This window comes from Sorex araneus, chromosome 10 (assembly GCF_027595985.1).
Source record: "Sorex araneus isolate mSorAra2 chromosome 10, mSorAra2.pri, whole genome shotgun sequence".
Lineage (NCBI taxonomy): Eukaryota > Metazoa > Chordata > Mammalia > Eulipotyphla > Soricidae > Sorex > Sorex araneus.
The window spans coordinates 9879874-9889320 of NC_073311.1; the positions used below are offsets into that span (position 1 = coordinate 9879874).

The 9447-nt window shown below is 45.1% G+C and overlaps 1 pseudogene; it reads left to right on the forward strand.

Annotated features, from left to right (window-relative positions):
• The first annotated feature begins 1168 nt into the window (after positions 1–1168).
• LOC129399197 (U6 spliceosomal RNA) lies at positions 1169–1266 on the forward strand (annotated as a pseudogene).
• The last annotated feature ends 8181 nt before the right edge of the window (positions 1267–9447 follow it).

Here is a 9447-nt window from a genome sequence, read left to right on the forward strand (position 1 = left end):
GTTCCTAATTAGCTTTTGGAATAAAGTCTTATAGCCCATTTTGAGTAATGAAATATAAGTGACTCATCATGGTTCCATACTAGTACGTGGTGAAACAGGGATGGGACCATGGCCTGAATGATTTCAAATTTCACAGTATGTTTAGTGAAATTTAAACTAAATTTAAATTTCACTAAACTCAAACTAAATTTAAATTTCACTAAATTCTGAAATTTAGTGTTTCAGAACTGATAAATCACCCTCACACATAGTTTAAATGCAATCTTTTTGAATTTTGTGCATATGAAATATCAGTGTCCAAAGTTAGGTAATTGGATTGCTCATTCTTTGGGGTGGAACTTTGAGGAGCTTCTGAGGCAGGAGAAACCTTTTGTATAGAGTGTGGAGTGAGCTCTGAGACATGCAGGTAGAAATCACCCTTTGCTAGTGACTACTTGGTCATTCTAACACACCCGTCTAACGATTTTGTTCTCTTTCATTGTACCCACTGTGTTTGATAGTTTTCACTGCAGTATGCACCTCCTCTCTTCAGTGTCCTTTTCTAAATTAAAATAACCTATTTTACATTATTACCAGGTTTAATAGCTTACTTAAGCTAGAAATACCTTTCCTCATTCACCTACCTCCATTACTTGAACATTTGATCAGTCCATGACTTCGAAAGATTTTTATAAATATTTCTGTTTTGGTTTCCTGTATCTGACTTCCCATTCATCTTCACTCACCAAAATGATCAGAGTAGTTGCTCAAATGACTCCAAGTTTCTCTTTCCAAGTGTCCCCATTGTTTCTGCTCCATATGATCCCCCAAGCCCACCAGGAGTGACCTGACGAAGAGCGAGGAGTAAGCCCCAAGCAATTACGGAGCCATGGTGTAATTACTCTGGTATGGGAACGTGATTGTGTCGTTTCTTGTTAAAAGTCTGTCAGTGGCAAACCCCAAGCACTAAAGTATTTTCTCAAATGTCATGTTATGGTCCTCAGTGATGTACTCTCAGGCCTGATGGGATCTCTTGGACATTAAAAAAAAAATCCTCCTATTTTAAAATTTTAAGTGGTTTAAAATTTAAATAGATTCATCTTCTAAATCACTTGATGATATGTGCAACTTGAAGCCAACTAGTCCTGTTCTTATTGTTCAAGGTTACTTAGTGAAAAGCAGAGATGCAGTGCTCACTTCAGCAGCTCACATACAAAAACCGGAATATAGAGAAGATTAGCAGGGCCCCTGCACAAGGTGCAAATTCATGAAGCTCTCCGTAGTTTTGAAACTGACCACTGAAAAAAGGAAAAGTGATATGGGTGATATGTAAAATGATATGCATGATACCTTTTCAGTAACAGCATTGCAAACCACAGTTCCTAAAAGGAAAAAGAGAGAGAGAATAGAGAGAATGAGAGTGAGAGAGAGCAAGAGAGAGAGTGTGAGAGAGGCAGGCTGCAGGGGTGGGCTGGGGGGAGGTGAGCAGGAGGGAAACTGAGGACATTGTGGTGGGAAATGTACACTGATGAAGAATGTGTGTTGGAACATTGTATGACTGAATCTCCATCATGAACAACTTTGTAACTGTGTATCTCATGATGATTCAATTAAAAATATAAAAAATATATAATAATAGTATAAAATATATTAAAATATATAGTTAAAAGATTAAAAAAATAACCCAGAGATACTTATTGACAAGGGAAGTGCTGCTTCCCCGGACACATGACCTTACTTACTGTCTTTTTTTCATGGAGGTTCCTAGCAGACTAGACTGGAGAGACAGAGTGGAAGAGTTGAGTCATTGCTTAGCTCTGGCCTTGCAGGCAGGCTGAACAGAGGGATCTGTGCATGCTTATAGAGAGTCCCGCATTCCCGTGCCAGGAATTATTTGGTTCCAGTTAAACGGTAACATTAGTTGCATCAAGTGAATTTTGTTAATGATTTTGTTAGTTTGAATTGGGTTTTACTTAGTAAATTTGTTTTATTTTTAATATTGTGGAAAAGTTATAAGTATTGGTGACATCAAATATTTCTGGTATGTGCTTACGTATGTTCAAATGATTTTGTCATAAAAAGTTATCAAACTGAGTGTATATGTATATATATGTATATGTATATGCATTTGGGGGGCCACACCCAGCTCTGCTCATGGCCAACTTTTGGTTCTGTCCTCAGGGATTGGATCACTTCTGGTGGGGCTCTGGGGACCATATGTGGTACCAAGGATTAAATTCACAATGACCATGTGCAAGGTAGGTGCCCTACCTGCTGTATTATCTCTCCAGTCTCAGAAACTGAGATATTTGGTAGATCATTTCTCTCTTTTTTTCTTTAATTTTTTAAAATTTTAATGTAGACAACCCCCACAATTGTGGATATGTCTAGAGTTGAAATTGATTCACTAGATCACTGTATCACTGTCATCCCGTTGTTCATCGATTTGCTTGAGCAGGCGCCAGTAACATCTCCATTTGTCCTAGCCCTGAGATTTTAGCAGCCTCTCTTTGCTCATCCTTTCTAAAGGTGCTGAATTGGAGGCTCTTTCAGGGTTAGGGAAATGAGACCCATAATTGTTACTGTTTTTGGCATATCAAATACGCCACAGGGAGCTTTCCAGGTTCTGCCATTCGGGCAGGATACTCTTGGTAGCTTGCTTAGTTCCCCAAGAGGGAGAGCAATATAATAAGAGATCAATAACAAAGCTTCCAGAAGATTTGTCTTATAGCTTCGGGTCCCGCACACCTGGGTTCCTCTGCCGGGTTCCTTCATGTGTGAGACTCGTCCGAGCGTGTGGAGAGTGGCCTTGAGTATGGCTGTGTCTGGGTTCTGGAGGTCTTCAGCTGCCAGGGCACTGCTGAGGGTAGGGAGGGAAACTCAACCCGCCCCCTCTGAGGGGCCCAGGTGAAGACAGCCAAGTGTGGGGGCAAGAGACTCTGCCATGTCTAGAGTTGGAATTGATTAGGTTTTTAAAAGCTCCAATAGTAAGTATAATAAAATCATGTTGTATGTGAAAATTGTTATATCTGATCACAGGATTAAGTCTTTGTCTAAGACCTTGTCTAAGTTTGTTGTGAGATGCGCCTTCTGTGTTGTTTTTGTTTGTTGTGTTTAGTTGGCTCCGAGGTTACTGTCCATCTAACTCGGTGTGTTGGAATGTCAGTATTGAGGAAATAGGAGGTGTTGCACGGCCGTGTGTGCATCCATGGGGGCAGAGATTTCAGAATCTTTGCTCCGGGCCAATGAGTTGACATGGCAGTTGACATGGGAGGTAAGAATTAAGTGCCACTTCCTTAGTGTAGCTGTTGGGGCTTCTAGAAGTACGGGGGTGGAATGGGGAGCGGCTGCCCATCCTGACTCCAAGGGGATCCCAGAGGTCTCAGCCAGGACAGCAGGGTTCACTGTCACTGTCATCCTGTTGCTCATGGATTTGCTGGAGCTGGAACCAGTAATGTCTCATTGTGAGGCTTGTTGTTACTGTTTTTGGCATATCCAATACGACATGGGTAGCTTGCCAGGCTCTGCCGTGCAAGCGTGATACTCTCAGTAGCTTGCCAGGCTCTCTGAGAGAGGCAGAGGAATCGAACACGGGTTGGCCGCGTGAAAGGTAAATAAATGCCCTACCACTGTGCTATCGCTCCAGCCCAGGGCAGCAGGGTACATGAAACTATTTGCAGTTTGGCGTCTCTGCAGAATACCTTTGTGAAGTGGTAAGTCAAGCCCTTAGAGTGGCTGCAGCGGTGGGCTGTGGGTGCCTCTGCCAGTGCTGTGGCGGGGGGTGGGGGGGACCCAGACCGCCCACCTCCTGAGCATGCACCTACGTTTTCAGCCTCAGGACCAGTGTTTCCATGGAGCTGAGCTCCTAGGTGTGCACCTCCTGGGAGATTTAGTTGGGAATTGGTAGAGCAGAGCCAGTGGGCGAGTCCACACGCAGTGGCTGTGGGAGGTGGGCTGATAGATCATCTTTCCTAAAATGAATGCAGACAGCTTTCTATACCCAAGATCCAGAAATGCTGAGCTAAGATTTAAGTGCCACTACCTTAGCAGAGGAGCATCTTCGTGTCGTGTTTCTAGCCTCCTTCCTGCTCGCACCTTCCACAACTTCCTCCCAGGCCTGCCCCTGCTCATCTTAGCGCCCCTTGACAATAGGCATGTCTTGTTTTTCCAGATGATTGTTTTGAGCCATCCGCAGTAGTGCTCGGAGGGAATTGCTCCCTGTGGTGCTTCGGGGAATCATGCAAGTCCCAGGACCTAAACCTAAGGTTCTTGCATGCAAAGAATGTACCCTTTGAGCCATCTCCTCAGTCCTTTAAAAAACATTCTTTTAAAGATTCAATTATTTTTTTCACGTTTTTTTTTCACGTTTGTACCCAATGCTTTAAATTAGTCAGTGAATAATTGTAGAACAGGAATGAAGAAATGAATGGATGAATGTATGCTAGAAGGTAAGGGAAGAGAAAGAAGGTAATTCCAAGATTAGCATGACTTTAAATACATCCAAGTTTTAAAATTTATTTGTGATTATTATTTTTGTAGGTGGCAGTTGGCTCGCCTAACTCCTCTGCCACAATTTGTTCCCAACACATTTATAGATGAGGGCGGGGGGAGACAAGAGGAGGATTGAGATGGGAAGAGGTGAGGTAGGAAAGAAGGGAGGAAGGACATGGGGAGAGACACTGAAGGGGAGAGGAAGAGAGAGTGGGGAGATTCGAAGCTAACATGGAAAAGGCAAAGTCAGTTGCAGCCTCTGTCCAAGTGTTTTCAACTTTGGCCATTCTCAGAGGGTCAGAGAGGGACTGTCCACCTCTTGACACTCGTCAGCTGCTCCCCTTCCACCTCCTCAGGCTTCCAAAGAATAATTTGTTTAAACAGTCTTTTATGTGCATTTTATTTTTAGCCCTGGAATTATTTGCTTTTCATTTTGGTGTGTGGGAATGTGAATTAGATCAGCTGACGGGGGAGGGGCAGACAACTGGTTGTGGTGAGAACTACACAGTTTAGTCTGATCTCGGGGCATCCTTGGGTCCCAAAGGCCATGCTGAGGTTTACTGATGGGCCATCAGCTATAGTGGGTCTTTGCCGTGACACCATTTTCCTAAGGAAAGTCTGGGCATGCTGCAGAGATAACTTCACTCACTGAGGCTCGAGAACTTTCTTCTATCCTCCTAGTCTCCTGCACTAGGTTCTTGGCAAGGTCCTGTATCTAGACTCGGTCAAACAGAACAAAATTACAAAATTGGTACCTCTGTGGGTCAGGGTTGTGGCTCAGGGCCATCTGGGTCTGATCCTTGTCACCACCAGAAAACAAAGAAAAGTCCCTTGTAACTGCATAACGCTTTGTGTATAGTATTAGTAGGACTTTAGTAGGACTTAGTAGGACTCAGAAGGGTGTCTGTCTTTGTTTTCCCTTCAGAAATTTCCCTCTTTTAGGGCTAGAGATATAGTTGAGGGGTTAAGGTGTTTGCCTTGCATGCAGCTGACCCTAGTTTAATCTCCCCCATACCACACGTGGTCCCCTGAGTGCTGCCTGGAGGTCACTCCTGAGCTCAGAGCCAGTGCCTGGTGTACCCCCAACCCACGACCCCCCAAAGAAATCTGCCTTTCCCTTCTTCTACAGGAGAAAAGAGGATCCGGCCCTCCAGTTCTGGTTTCTGGGGCTGCTCCCACATTTTAAAAATCTCGTTTCCTTTAAAATGGTGATGAAAACACAAGGGTTACTTTTCTTTCTATACACGAATGCAATGATGCGAATTAAAATAAAAATAGGATGAGGGACCAAGGAGAGAGTACAGCTGGCAGGGCACCGGGGTTCCAGCCCTGACACTGCATTTATTTGATGCTCCAAACCCTGCAGGAGTGAACACAAAGCCAGGAGTAAATCTTGAGCATTGCTGGGTGTGGTCCCCAAATCAATATAAATAAAAAATAAAAATTTGGGGGAAAATTTTTATCCACTGAATAAGGTACTGTACCAACAATATGGGCTGGAGTGGTAGATAGCACAGTGGGTAGGGCATTTGCCTTGCATGTAGCCGACCTGGCTTGGATTCCTCCATCCCTCTCGAAGAGCCCAGCAAGCTATCAAGAGTATCTCGCCTAAACGGCAGAGCCTGGCAAGCTACCCGTGGTGTATTCGATATGCCAAAAACAGTAACAAGTCTCAGAATGGAGATGTTACTGGTGCCCACTCGAGCAAATCGATGATCAACTGGACGACAGTAATACAGCTATGACCAATAATACAGCAGAGTTACTATTCTGAGTGTGCACCTGTGCCCGCCCCCGGTTGAGTCTCCGACACAGGTGAAAGTCACCCACACATCAGGCCTTCGTTCCGGTCTGTTCAACAGTCCCGAGGACCTCCCTGCATCCTTTTCCCAGCATCAGCTGGGTCCTCAGGGGGAAAGAGGCTAGAGGGTAGGTGCTTCAGAGGACACGGCAGGGAGGGGTCTGGGAGGGGAAGGCGACAGTGTCTGGGGTTCCGGGCTGCTCAGAGGGACTGGAAGCCACCAGAGGCAGTACCAAAAGTGAATACCTGAGCACTTGAGTGTCCATCCCCTGAGCACCTTCTCCTGAGCAGCAGTTCTAACGAACCACACAGTTTCCAGGGGAGTTTCACTTTCTATGCTTTTGCTGCCCCTAAATGGTAAAACAAAACCACCCACCTTCAGAGAGGAATATGTAAACACACTGCCTGCGACCACAGACACTGTGGTGAGCCCCTTCGCTCTGTACTTCCCACCCTGTCCCGGCGTCTTCGCTTCAAAGCAGCCTACAAATGTGCACCCTGCAGTCCACTCCTATGCAGGAGTGGGTGAGAGAGATTTAAAAACTCAATTTAGAAAAGACATCTGCACTCCTATGCTCACTGCAGCACTATTCACAAAAGCCACGATCTGGAAACAGCCCAAGTGGCTGAGAACAGACCGGATAAAGAAACTGCCACATACATGCAAGGGAATACTACTTGGCTGTAAGGAAAAAAAATAAAATTTGCTGCCACATGGATGGAACTGGAAGATATCATGCTGAGTGAAGTCAGAAGGAGAGGGACAGACAGAATAATCTCTCTCGTATGAGGGATATGAAGAAACAGAATAGGGGAATAACAAGTGTCCAAAGGTTGCAGAAAGGGGGCAGGTGGGGGAGGTAGTGGGAGTGAGGGACAGTGCTGAAGGGAGATGGACAGTTGGGTGGAAGGAATAATTCATGTGTGAAATCCTACTAATAACATTTTATAAAACATGGTTTCCCAAATTTAAAAAAGTTCAATAATTCAAAAGAGGATTTTTCTTAGGATATAACTATCACCTCCTTCCATCTGCACTCCACCCCTTTAGGAAATGCACATTTTCTCCTTAAGGGGAGAGATATAGCTAGAAGCACTTACTGCCACCTGGGACCCCATATTCAGTCCATTTATTCATTTATTTATAAATTGAGTTCATAGTTATTCAGGGCCTACTATGTGCACAACCTGCTCTGATACTTGAAATATAGCAGTTAATAAAGCAACATGGTCCCGGCTTTATGGTGCTTATGTATAGCATAAGAGAACACCATCAATAAGCTAACAAGTATGTGCACTTGTCAACAAGAGCGTTAAATAGTGATCAATGTCATGAACAAAAGAGAAAGAACAATATTCCAGGGTCTTGGCAGATCATTTGTGCTGAGATTCAAAAGCAAGAATTTGTGGGGCTTGAGAAATAGCACAGCTGGTAGGGCATATGCCTTGCACGCAGCCAACCAGGCTTCGATTCTCAGCATTCTATATGGTCCCCTGAGCACTGCCAGGGGGTAATTCCTTAGTGCAGAGGCAGGAGTAACCCCTGTGCATCTCCAGGTGTGACCCAAAAAGCAAAAAAAAAAAAGCAAGAATTTGTCAGTGTCGAGGGTTCCATGTTAGGGAGGCATCAGGTGTACGGGTGGGAGGCTGGAGGAAAGCAGAGGCTTAACATGCTGACTTGCAAGCCTATGGTCATGAGTTCAAATCCCTGGTGTCCTGTGTGTGCCAGTCACCATCCTGACAGCTCTGTTGTCTGCCATCCTTGACATGGCTAGTGATTTCTGGCCACAATGCAGCCACAATTATATGAGCACCACAGGGCAGGGTATAACTTCTGGCAAACACACCATTGTAAATATGTGTTTGCACATCTGTGAGCACCACTGCCAAGAATCGCACGATGAGTGTGATGGATGAGCATGAATCTAACCCCATAATGACTTTTGAGGAGAGCCACAAGCATCACTCATGTGACTCAACTAAAAGTAGGGATCCTGGTGCACATGCGTGCAAGCATCACAACTGAAGGAGTGCAAACTCCGGTGAGCACTGCAACCTGTTGTGCAGCTCCTAAAACGATCCATAGGCACACACTGGTCATTTCAAAGCAATAAAACCAACAGGAACAACAATGAAGGCAAGGGGAAGGAGGGTGTGCAGGGAACAGCCACAAACTTAGAAATAAAAGTGTGGCCGCCCCAGTGAAAGTACTGTGGAAAAGGAGCTAGCTTTGCACATAGCAGACCAGGGTTCGATCCCCGGCACCCCATATGGTACTCTCAGTCACACTAGAAGTGATCCCTGAGCACAGAACCAGGAATGCACCCTGAGCACCATAAAGTTTAGCTGTCCCTCCCCCACCAAAAAGAAAAAGGAAAAGTGTGAGGGTGAAAAGACTCAGCTTGAGTGCTGAGAGTCCAGCAGGATGACGTGAAGACCAGCTGTATGTTCAACTGGTCATTTTTCTGCCCCCTAAGCCTTATCGCTAGAAGGTGCATAGAAGAGCAAGGGCCCTCTGGGTCGACACTAATTTCCCTGTTCTGCAGGATTTTCAACAGCAGAGAGAAATTCACAGCTCACCCTCAGTCGTCCCTCCGTCTAGCTAAGCCTGTGAAGCCTTTGCTGATATTGGTGTTGACCATGCTTACTGAAGCCAAAATTAGCACACAATTATTCCTCTTCACTGCTCCTAATAATAGAAACCATGACCTTTTCGGCTTTCGACTCGGCTCTCCATCTGGGGATTTATGGGGAGAGGAGGAAGCAAGTTCACTGAAGGAAGGACGCGCGCGCGCGCGCGCACGTGTGTGTGTGTGTGTGTGTGTGTGTGTGTGTGTGTGTGTGTGTGTGTGTTGTGTGTGTAATAAGGTCTTGTGGTTCACACTGGACGGCCTGTTCAAGGTCGGGGACCAAGGCACAATTTTTTCACTCATCAGTGACATTGGAGTCAGGAGGAAGCATCAGACAAAGCAATGATTTCCTTGATTTTAATTGTGCTCCTTTTTCTTGCAATACCACACCCATGAGCATGAGCATAGGGTCTTTTTTGGGGGGCTACACCTATTGGTGCTCGATACGACTCTTGACTCAGTGCTCAGGAAATTGTTCCCAGTCGAGTTGGGGAGACTATGCAGTGCCTATCTTTTACTTAGTCTTTAAAAAAACTTGTACATCTT